Below are 4,516 nucleotides of genomic sequence, written 5' to 3'. Positions count from 1 at the left end.
TGTAATGGTGGTTTTGATAGATTGTGTTGCCCGGTGGAGTTCAAAGAAGATCGGGTTACAGCTGGTAGCAGGCGCGCGCGCGCGCACACGCACACACACACACACACACACACACACACACAGAGAGAGAGAGAGAGAGAGAGAGAGAGAGAACAAATGCTTACTGAAAGTCCAGGCAAAACAAGTCCAGTAGCCTAGGATCACAACATGGTTCAAGTAAGTCAGTCGGGTCTAGTGTAGTTGACTCTAGAAATAGCAGTCCATGACCAGGCACTGCAAAAGTCACAGACTTTCTGCAAAGTCACTCAGGTAACGCTATCTTTCCCACACCTGCTTTTACGGGCCTTCCCTTCTACCTACTCCTGTTCCTGGGAAGACTGGGAGTGTCCTCTGCAGCACCTCTGCAGCACTTCTACAAGCACTCTGTCCTTCTGCCCTCTGCTTGTCTGTGGGCCAGCTTCATCTCCCTTCCAAGAAGAAGAAGAGGAAGAGGAAGAGGAAGAGGAAGAGGAAGAAGAGGAAGAAGAAGAGGAAGAAGAGGAAGAGGAAGAGGAAGAGGAAGAAGAGGAAGAGGAAGAAGAAGAGGAAGAAGAAGAGGAAGAGGAAGAGGAAGAAGAAGAAGAGGAGGAGTAGGAGTTTGGATTTATATCCCCCCCCTTTCTCTCCTGCAGGAGACTCAAAGGGGCTTACAATCTCCTTGCCCTTCCCCCCTCACAACAAACACCCTGTGAGGTAGGTGGGGCTGAGAGAGCTCCGAGAAGCTGTGACTAGCCCAAGGTCATCCAGCTGGCATGTGTGGGAGTGTACAGGCTAATCTGATTTCCCCAGATAAGCCTCCACAGCTCAGGCGGCAGAGCTGGGAATCAAACCCGGTTCCTCCAGATTAGATACACGAGCTCTTAACCTCCTACGCCGCTGCTGCTCCTTCTGGTTGCTCTTGGACCTCAACCAGCTGGGCTCCGGTGAAGTTGGGTCATCCTGCCAGTACTCTCCCTCTGAGGATTCCTTGCTGGCTGAATCTGGGCCCATGACATAGATCAGAACTGTGCAGAATCTTCATGACTTCTCACTAGCTGCTTCTCTTAAGCCCACTGGCACTAGAGTTGCCAGATTTGGATGGGCGTTTCCTCCAGGTGAGCTGATCTCTGTGGCCCGCTGATCAGTAATAAAAGGGGAAGATCTCCAAGTGCTACTGGCAGGGTGGGAATCCAATGGATGCAGGCAATTTCCATTATCCTACTCAAAACGTTAGACAATGCAGTATATTCCAGCTGACACGCCAGCTCCTGGCCTCCTTCTCCCAAAGCCATAAGAACAGCTACTCAACAGAAGGTCAGAAGTCCTGAAATCTCTGCTTCTCCTCACCCCATAATATAGGCAGGCCCAAACACTAGGGTTGCCAGCTCCGGGTTGGGAACTACTTGGAGATTTGGGCATGGCGCTTTGGGAGAGCAGAGTTTGGGGAGGGTACAAGGTCATGGAGCCCACTCTCCAATGTGTTCTCCAGGGGAACTGAACTCTGTTGTTTGAAGATGATCTGCATTTCTGGGGGATCCCTAGGTCCAACCTGTAGGCTGGCATCCCTACCAAACACAGGTGGGATCTTCCAAAGAGGAAGGAGGTCTTTTGTTGTAAAAGTCCACCGGGACAAACTGAGTCCCCATTAGGGAGTAAAGCTGAGTATCAATACTGAAAAATACAGTTCAGTGGAGGAGGGGGATCTTTAGAAGATCCTGGAAACCATCACATTTACTCAACTTGGAACGACCTAACATTCTGTGGAACCTTCCAACCAGTGGTGTATCTACCTAGGGACAAGGGGTACCCCTTGTCCCCGGGCGCCACTCTTCTGGTCACGTGGGGGGGCGCAAAATTGGTCCTCGACGCGAGTCACAGGAAGTCTCTGTTGCCTCGCCGATTACGCATACCCCAACCCCTATCCGCGGTGTCCGTCGAAGTACGCTTAAACAATGAGGCAGCAGGACTTCCTGCTGCCTCCAAGCACCCTCAACCCCCCCCAGACTCCCCCCTCCCTTCCTTCCTCCCCTCCCCAGTCAGAAGAGACTGCAGGCTGCCGGCTGGGAGCCCAGCTGGCAGGGGGAGGGGAGGTGGGCACCCTAGACCTTCCCCATATCCATGGTGACATGGGCGGGGTCAAGGTCAGTGGGGGATGGAGCCTGGGGGCAACAGGGGTGGAGCCAGGGTGGCGGTGGGGCAGAGCCTGGGGGGCATCCTGGAGACAATTTGTCTCCAGGCACCATTTACCCCTGGTGCGCCTCTGCTTCCAACATTTCGTGGTTGGTTGGCCCCCACTCCTCCCATGGCATTTTATTGTGGTGCTGGCTACCCGTTCTCAGAATTTCAAAAGTGTCCACAGGGTTGATGCCCCCACGTCTAAGAGAGCATACAGGCAGCCTTCTGTCCCTGTGTGGCCCCACGCTTCCTGAAATGGAGTGTGAGACAAAAAAGAAACAACAGTAATTACTCTGGGATCCATTAACCTGCCTCGGCAAAACAGAAGGTAATTACCATGAAAATAACCTTGGGGAGTAGAATCAAATGAAATTACACCACATGCGGGGGGTGGAGATGGTGGCCGTGAGGGGAGGGAATAAGGACGCCTCTTATATCCATGTTGGATCTCATTTTCCCCTGTCAGCGGTAGATGAAAACAAAGAAGATTCTGAGCCGGTTTCAAAATGATAGCTAATATTTTGGCAGTAAACCTTATCTTAGATTAGTTAATAATTATGGTTCCATTACTGAGGGAGGGGGGAGGGGGAGCCTGGGGGTGATTAATGTCACTCTAGTGGATAATTGAAAGAAAGCTGAAAAGAATGATGACTTGAGGGGAGAGGAAGGTGGGATTGGGTCCCAAGAGGGGCCGAGAGCAGCTGCAGGCCGCACATTAATTGCTCGGCCATGAATGTGTGCCCATGTTTTCTCGCACATCCACGGCAACCTTCCCTCTGAGGCGCCAAGATCCACGATCACAACTCTTTGCTCCAGCCACGACAAAGATGCTGGCGGGAAGCTACGTTGCGCGAGGCTGTGACATCGCTTCTGGCAGCACTCAGAACAAATGTCACAGAGCTCCAAGAAGCCCTCTATGGTTTCCCCCATGCAAATTTGGGGGATTGCTGGAGCACTGCGATGTCACTCAACTGGAAGTCACAGGACAACATCACTTTCCGACCCTCCCCCCCAAATATTCCTGCTAGAAACCCTGCCTGGATTTGGGAAACGTAACAAACGCTGCTGTATGGGCGTAACTGAGGGGAAAATTGGGAATTTTTCTGGGGTGAATATTAACCCTAAAGAAACACATTGTGGAGTGAGGAGATCCCCCTGTTCCTCTGACTGCAGCCCTTACATTCTGTTCACTTGAGTGGAGGAAAGGGAAAGGTGGAAACCCTCTATAAAAATCATCTGGGGAGCACAGGGACAAAATAAAGGGAACTTTGTCCAAGGCAAAATACCTTGGAAGCTGAATGCTCTTCCACTTGAAGCAATTGCACACACATAGAAAACTAGCATGGCATGACCGTTTATCCCCGTGCCATTGATTTTCATGTCTGTGTGTTCTTCAGTGTTTCTCACCATTCCGTGCCCAAGCCACCCTGAATCGGTGCCAAGAGAAGTTGCCTTCTGAACAATCTATATAAATTATACACGTCGGCAACATTTGCAGCTCCCTTTATTGTGCATAATTTATTTTCACGTTTTAAAAAGCACGTTGCATAATTTATGCTTGGATCGCAAGTCACGGGGGGTGGCACGTGAGTCATGCCAAGCACTGCAGCCTGACCTCTAGCCAGGTGAAATCTTTCGCAACCTCCCTCCAGTTTCAGAGAGCTTAGTTGCCCCCACACACACACACACACTAGGGATGTGCACAGAAATCTAATTTAGGTTCAGATTAGACTTTCTTTGCTTGTTCATTGTTTTGAACCCATTTCTTGCTCCAGCTCTACTCTTTCCCCCATCCTATTGCAATGGAATCATAGCCCTTGCCTAAGGAACCAGTATTGTCTAAGTGTAACCAGACAGAAGAGAGCCTTCCTACTTTACCTGCCATTACAACACACCCCTTTCCTTTTTTTTAACAAAAAGTTTTATTATTACATTATTGCATTAAACATTACATATTAGACATTCTAATAATAAACATTCAAACACAAACAAATCACATATCACACTGCACATTATACATTACACCCTACTAATTCGACAGTAAATCACCGTAGACATTCGAAATTACCCCACAAATATACCCCCTCTTAAAATATACCCTGTCCCCCTTATCATCTATACCAGAGGTCTTCAAACTATGGCCCTCCAGATGTTCATGGACTACAATTCCCATCAGCATCTGCCAGCATGGCCAACTGGCAGGGCTGATGGGAATTGTAGTTCCTGAACATCTGGAGGGCCATAGTTTGAAGACCCCTGATCTATACCTTCTCTCCACCCTTACCAATTCTTTAGCCTATTTTCTATAACATTTAATCTCTTA

The sequence above is a fragment of the Sphaerodactylus townsendi genome, linkage group LG11, assembly GCF_021028975.2.
Source record: "Sphaerodactylus townsendi isolate TG3544 linkage group LG11, MPM_Stown_v2.3, whole genome shotgun sequence".
NCBI classification, from domain to species: Eukaryota; Metazoa; Chordata; class Lepidosauria; order Squamata; family Sphaerodactylidae; genus Sphaerodactylus; species Sphaerodactylus townsendi.
The sequence above is the reverse complement of the archived record's forward strand: the minus strand, read 5'-3'. Positions refer to the sequence as shown.